Below are 7,343 nucleotides of genomic sequence, written 5' to 3' on the forward strand. Positions count from 1 at the left end.
GAAACGAACTTATACGACAGTAAATACGTTTATCTAACGAGAAATGCAAGAATGCAACTCTAAAATATCTTAAACTTTGTGTTTACAAAAGAAAGAAGACATATTTGAGATCATTTGACCTCTTGCTAAAGCCCCTCTTTTTGTTTCCCCTCCCCATTAGAGCATGTGAGACATTAAAGCTCAAATGGCATTCACAAAGAAAAAAAAATCTCCTAATACAAAACTCTTTTTATTCTTTAAGTGCTTATAATTTCAGACCCAAACTGCTTGTGTGTTTCTGTGTGGTAGACCAAAACAAAACACAGTTTAGTAATGAAGGCAGAGCAAATGAAGCATGGGTAAAAAAAAATATACCATTTTCTCTGTGCCCAGTCTGCCACGGAAACAGGAAACATCTCCACTATCCTTTACACTGGGTTGAAGCAATTGTTTGTATGCACATTTTTGAAGCAGTGATTAAAAAAATATATAAAGTTCCCCCCTCCCGCCTCTGCGAATTATGGGGTTTTAATGTCAAAATAAACAGGTGATCTCACATACTTTTGCACAGTAACATCCGTGTACCGAGCTGTGGGTGAGGTTGGTTCATGACACCCAGCTCCCATTAGCACTGTTTTAATTCATGTCTCAGAAAATCCACCCAAAGCTGCCAGTTTATGATTCAGATTTGTGTGCCAGGCTGTGCTTGTGATTTCTTGTTCCTCTCATTGTAGCAGCAATCCACCGCTGCTGTTAACTGTTAACAGTTAAAGCATATCCTTATCATCGCTGACGAAAATATCCTGCAATTTAAAGTCAAATAAAGCACATATGTTGCAAGAATATTTTTCATTGATACTATGCAGTGTTTTACTTTAGCAAAAAAAACAAAAAAAAAACAAGAATATCACCTTTTTATGGAGGATTTTGCTTCAGAATCTGATATTTACGGGTTTGTTTTAAAAGTTATTTGTTTGGTTCTGCGGGACAAAGTTGTCACAACCTTTAATTTTGTTGGAGAAAACACACACAGACACACGCACACGCGCGCGCACACACACACAAAGCAGTAAATCATTTAAATGTTGTCCGGAGGCTCCTGAAACAATGCAGCATCTTTCTGAAAGAAGGGGGGAAGCTTTCTCCGGCGTAAAACAGCTTCTTAATCCGGTCACATGTGCTTCACGTTGCCGACCAAAACTACAGTCGGGGTAGCATCGTTTTATAATCGGGGCGTGACGGGCAGGATTACACAAAGCTGGCAGCTTAGCTCATTCTCATGTATTAGAAAAATGCCACCGCATTCGTTATGCATGAGCCGTTCCCGTGTTGCATTTGAGAAATGGTAGGAGGCCTTCTGGGCATGGCTGTCAGGAGTATTTTAACTTCATCTTCTTACGTCTTCATCTACTGCATGTTTAAACGTCAGGAGGGGCACCGTGAGAGCATTTTTATAAATTATTTTGATCTTTGAGTCGAGGCTTAAATAGATTGTTGAGGATTGTTCTTAACAAGAAACATCCGCGCATTCAATAGGTCAACGTTTTAATAAATTGAGAAAACAAAGAGATTGCTGTTTTAAGGCCGCATGTCATGACTGGAAGAGCAAACTGGCTGCTGATTCTCTTTTGATTTACTATGTATAATGGTTTTCACGCACCCATCTCTCTTTTCAGTTCCGAACCTTCAAAACAAACTACTTTGAATAAATAATAAACAAAAACCATTGACTTCCACTGTTATAAAAAAAAGAAAAACGGCAACTTGCCTTGACCTTCAGGGTTTAGAAAGAGGCTGCATTGATTCTGTTATACGTTTAAGTTTATCTTTTGGTCGTCCCATGACTCCACCTCAGCCAACTGCCTGATTCATCCCCATTCTCTCTCCCAGCTAACCGTTCTGTGTGCAGCTCAAACCTTGGGCAGTGAACGGGATCATGTGAGAAGATGTGACTCGGGCTTAATGGTAATCCTTGCCTTTAGTGAAAACGGCACAGTGGGAATCATTAGCAGGGAGCTATGTATGACCTGTTCATGTGACTTCCCTCTCCTCTTCCCCCGTTTTGATCCACCAGACAATACGTACAACGGGTTGCCATTCGCTTCCTCGTGAAAGGCCGTCTTCAGGATGCTCGTTTTACAGCAGTCTCTATTCCTAGACTTCGTCTCATCTGGAGTGTAAGGGAAACTGAACATTGTGGCAGTAACCTCTGCGAGATTTGTTCAATGCACAAATTAATGTAATTTAGTGAAACACACTGTGACGCTTGTGCGTTAGGCAGAACTAGCTGCTCATGTTGCTACTGCTAGATTTTTTTTTTTACTACTACTAACCTTTCTCTCACATCTTATATGGTATTTATTTCCCACTATGTGTAGTGTACTGTTCTGCTATCTACAGGCTACTTACAAGGTCCATTTTCTGTATTTACAATTAAAGAAGTAATTTGTCGTGTCATATACAGTCACCCACAAGAGCAGAATTAAGGAGGACTCTAGATGTTGCTTTCTGCTGGAGTCTCAAGGTTTTCACTCTGCGCATTAATGCATATTTAGGTATATTTGGCGGTTAAAAACGTTTTTACAGGGGGTCTCAAGTATTTGAAAATTTTGGCTGTGGTCCCTTTTTAGTTGTGGTACTTTTTAGACCCACTTTTTAATACTTACATCTGCAAGTCTTTGGGGGTATGTCTCCACGAGGTTTTCGTTTTTTTTTTTTTTTGCAAAGAAAGGCTCAGTCAAAGTTCAGAGTACTTGGGCATTTGATCTCACATCTGTACTCTAACTGAGCCACTCTAACATTCGATGTTTGTTTGCTAATGTTCTCTAGCAAACCTCTGAGACCTTCACAGAACAGCTGGCTTTATATTGAGAAAGACACATGAACGGACTCTAATCTACCAGTTGGGGGGATTTCTGAAGGCATTTGGTTGGTCTGGATTTTACCAAAAGGTATTAGCATACAGAGTGCTGAAAAGAAAGGCACACCACATGTTTAGGATTTTGATCGATAAAAATTACAGTAATAATAATAAAGCAAATTAAATAAGCCATCTTTTTCCTTTAAATAAAAAAAATCACCTGCTAGATTTTTTGGGTCTTTTACATGAAATCCTAATAAATCTCTGTGGTTGTAACATGACAAAATTGAAGAATGTCAGAATAACACAAGTGAAAGTAAGACCAACTACCGTATTTTCCGCACTATAAGGCTCACCTTCAAAGAATGGCCTATTTTAAAAGTTTTTTCATATATAAGGCGCATAGAATAGACGCTACGGTTAGGGTTTCCACCTGTCCCGTATTGAACCTATACGGTAAGCGACTTGTTCCGTACTCTACAAATGTGGATGTGTAATAATAAAGAAGTGGTCCCCGAGTACTTTATACAGTAGGCTGCCCCAGTCATTGTTTCACTCAGCCTTCCGCGACTGGGCCGGGGCGTGGCTGGACGATGGTCACCCTTCTCCGTTCGCGCACAGCATGTTCGTGGAGAACGTGGTGCTGAATGACCTGCAGATGACCTGATTCTAGCTGGCCGGTAGGTAGATATAGGTCAGTCAAACTTTATTACTAAACCAGCGTTCTGACAACTATCCCAGCATGCACCTTGTGCTTCTTCTTCTACGGGCGAAAATGAAGTCGGCGGCTGCTTACCGTAGTTGCTAGACCTGTTGTGGCTCAATATTGGTCCATAGATAAGGTGCACCGGATTATAAGGCGCACTGTCGGCTTTTGAGGAAATTGAAGGTTTTTAGGTGTGTCTTATAGTGCGGAAAATATGGTACTTTGATTAAAAAACAAAACAAAAAAAAACAGTTTATTTAGGGCTCCATCAACCACATTGAAAGGAAGTTAACATTCATTCAGTATATTAAGAAAATGACTTGTTACTTAACTTGAAGTGACCATAACGTGCAGAGGAATATTAATGCTTAACAAACACTGGCATCGCGTTAAAACACCTTTTTCCAAATCATCTAAAGGTAATCATGTTTTATAAACGAATGAGAACTAATTGTAAAAAAATTAGTTATGGACTGGATATGCAGTGCACTACTGAAGTGAGCAGGGAGCAAACAGAAGCCTGTGCTGTGGCAGAGACTGAATAAACCTCGTGACCAAAACCCCAGAGGCAGGGGGTGAAGGAGTGCGTCTGAGAATGTGGAGGGTTCTTATCTCTGCTCATGCAAGCTTTGCTCCCAGGACTACATATTTTATTCCTTAAACTGCATGAAAGATATTCATTGTTTATACCAACAGCTGTAACCAGACAAGAGCCCTGTGGGCCCAGGATCAATGGAACTCTGTATTTTTCCAGAGCGCAATCTTAGATAAAAACCAGAAGTAATGGGAAAAGAAAACAACATTTTTGCAGAATTAGAGTACTACAATCTCTTACTCAAATTGGTGATTGCTCCTATGTTCCTTCCACTTGTGGTTATGACCAAGGTGGTTGTGCTGAGGAGAAATTAATATCTCTATGAATAGAAGGGAAAAAAATTCGCTCAGCACCATCTGCTCCTGGAATACTAATAAGTAGGATAATAAGAGGCTACATCTCTATTGGAAAATGCATATGTGCTGGGAAAAACAAAGACTTTTTAAGCAATTAAATAAGTAATCCTCAAGATGGAGCCCAGAAGTAAGCAAATTAACACGGCAGAGTCCTGCACTAATTACTAACGTCAGAAGTGAATCTTATGTTAATGATCTGTCACACACAGAGTGACTCTACAATTTATTTCCAATTTTGAAAATTATGGCTTAGAAGAAATTAAAATAATGTTTCTCAAAAATTCTTTTAAAAAACAAACAAACAATAAAACGAATAAAATACAGATTCGTAATACAGAAATGTTAAGTCGTTGGGTCCTGGCTGTTCACAAAGTAGCTTTTTTTTTTTTTTTTTACAACAATCCATTGATTCTGTATGGCGTTCAGGTGAGTGGCCTGGGCACCGTTTTCTATCACAATTTTTCCTTCCACCAATCTTTCCATTTATATTGTTCGATAAACTTCCATCATTACTTTCAGTAGCAACTTTGAGGGTTGTCCTTTCTCCAGTCTTTCTCCTGAGTGTGTAGGCACAATAATGGACACAACATAACAACTAAACTAGACTAACATTTTACATTTCTGAGTAACCAATTTTTATTATTTTTTTGTTGTTGTGTGTTTCATAGCCAGTAATATTTATAAAACAAAAGACAAAAAAAAAAAACAAAAAACAGAATCCTATGTAATATAAGTCTGCATCAAATTCAAGTTTCACTTTTGAATTGAAATGCGGTGTATGATTTGTTGAAATGGAACATAAAACAAAGAAAAAAAAAATCCCTACAAATCAAAGTTTGTCCAAAATCCATCTCCACACTGTAGGCGCAATACACTCAGTAACCAGTAGAGGGCAGTCACGTTTCACTGAAAGATTTCCAGAGGAGCCAAATAGTTATCTGTCCTGGGTGGGGCTTTTATCTTCTGCAATTAGGACGAACATTTCAGACAGATTGAGGCGTCTATATTGTGGCACTGCTTTAGTTTTAAAGGCATTTAACACGTTACTGAAACTCCAAGAGACCAATAACTCATCATTGTTAAAACAAACAAACAAACCTCCCCCCCAGAACTTTAAGTTTACACTGGCGATGCTTGATCTTAAATTGAGAAGGATTCTGCTGATAATAAAATGCTTCCACTACAAGTTTGCTGGAGGTGAACTACATCCCTCAGCTGCACACCAGTATTACTTTACACAAAGTCAAAGAAGATTGACATTTGGGAAAAATCTCCAATCCATAAACTGGTTGACAAAAAGAAATTGACAAACACATATCACCCCAGTCGCGCATGTCATATAAAATCCTCCAGCTAAGCCCCAAAGCAGGTTTTCATGCAGATACCAACTGCATTACCATTGCAACACCACGGCACCCCGCTGAGGCATTTCAAATGGGAGCCACAAGTTGAACTTCATTTGTTCTAGAAGAGAACTTTTCAGAATACGGCGCCAGCTCAAGATGGACTGACAAGCTGAAAAATGGCAGGAGTTAGTCTCTCAAATGGAAACCTGCACAAATATCGGGATGCTGTCTACTTAGCACACGCACCAGCATCTTAAATCTGCTTCCTCCCCTCCAACACCGAAGCACTTCAGGTGATTTACATAGCAATAACTTAAACAGCTGAGGTGCCGCGACTGGGCCTCCAGCAACAAAACACAGAGATCTACTGCCCAGACTGCCGTTACGACTTGATTGCTTTTTAACAGTCATTAGTCTTGCCGAAGCCTCTTGAAAGCGCATCGCTTTTTTTGGTGGGGGTGAGGGGGCCAAACCATAGCTCCACGTCACAAGTTTCTTACTGAGGTATGAAAATGAAGAAGGATATTGACATGCCCTGTAAGTAGGAGTAGTAAGGGTAATTCATTCGGGGCCTGGCTGTGTCACAGATCAGGGGAGTCAGCAGTAGTAATTAGTGAAGAAAACTGTAGTCTTGCTCTGGGATGTGACAGGGAAAGAGCTGGATTTGGAGAGCTAAGCAAACCTCAGCCAATTAAGTTAGCAGATAGGCGTAGATAATGACAAGGATAGAGGCTAAGAGCTCCTCCGTTTAAGACGAAAAACTGCTTTTTAGAAAGAAAGTTTTGCAACTGTCTAATAAAATAAACACCATCTGGCACGTTTAAAAAAAATGCTATTGATATTTTCATCGAATTCTAGATGTCTTCACTGGTCACTTTATGTTCACCTTCCTAGTAGCATGTTGGATCACATTGTCTATAGTAGATTATCTATGTAGAGTCCCAGGGGTTGGCTAAAGATCTCCACTGGTTAGCAAAGCGATACAGTACACCCTGGACAGGCCGTCTGTCCATCGTGCGGACACTTCAAAAGTGTATTGTTTTGTTAGGCTAAACAAGGTGTAAGAATCATTCCTCACACAGTTTGGTTTATCATAACTTAACTGCAAATAAACCATTACATTACCAGCAACCTAGCCATTCACAAGGATTACTAGCCATTCATTTTCCATTTGACGCTGTATACGTTTACCATATGATATACCGTGTTTCCCCGAAAGTAAGACAGTGTCTTACTTTCTTTTTATCCCCAAAAGCCCCACTATGTCTTACTTTCGGGGTATGTCTTATTGGAAAAAAATTGTCGAATTTTTTGTTTTAACCATAAAATTAACTTTTATTAACAACCTGAACAGTATTGTATTACCGTATTTTAAGCAGGAGGCGGCAGTGACAAGTGCAGGGGACGGCGCGGTGACGTATGGAGAGGGGGACGGTGAGGACGTGGGCAGGAGGCGGCGCGCAGCTAGATGAGAGGGAGGCGGCAATACCCCCGTGTTTCC

This window comes from Poecilia reticulata, chromosome 18 (genome assembly GCF_904066995.2).
Source record: "Poecilia reticulata chromosome 18, P_reticulata-male-v2, whole genome shotgun sequence".
Classification (NCBI taxonomy): domain Eukaryota; kingdom Metazoa; phylum Chordata; class Actinopteri; order Cyprinodontiformes; family Poeciliidae; genus Poecilia; species Poecilia reticulata.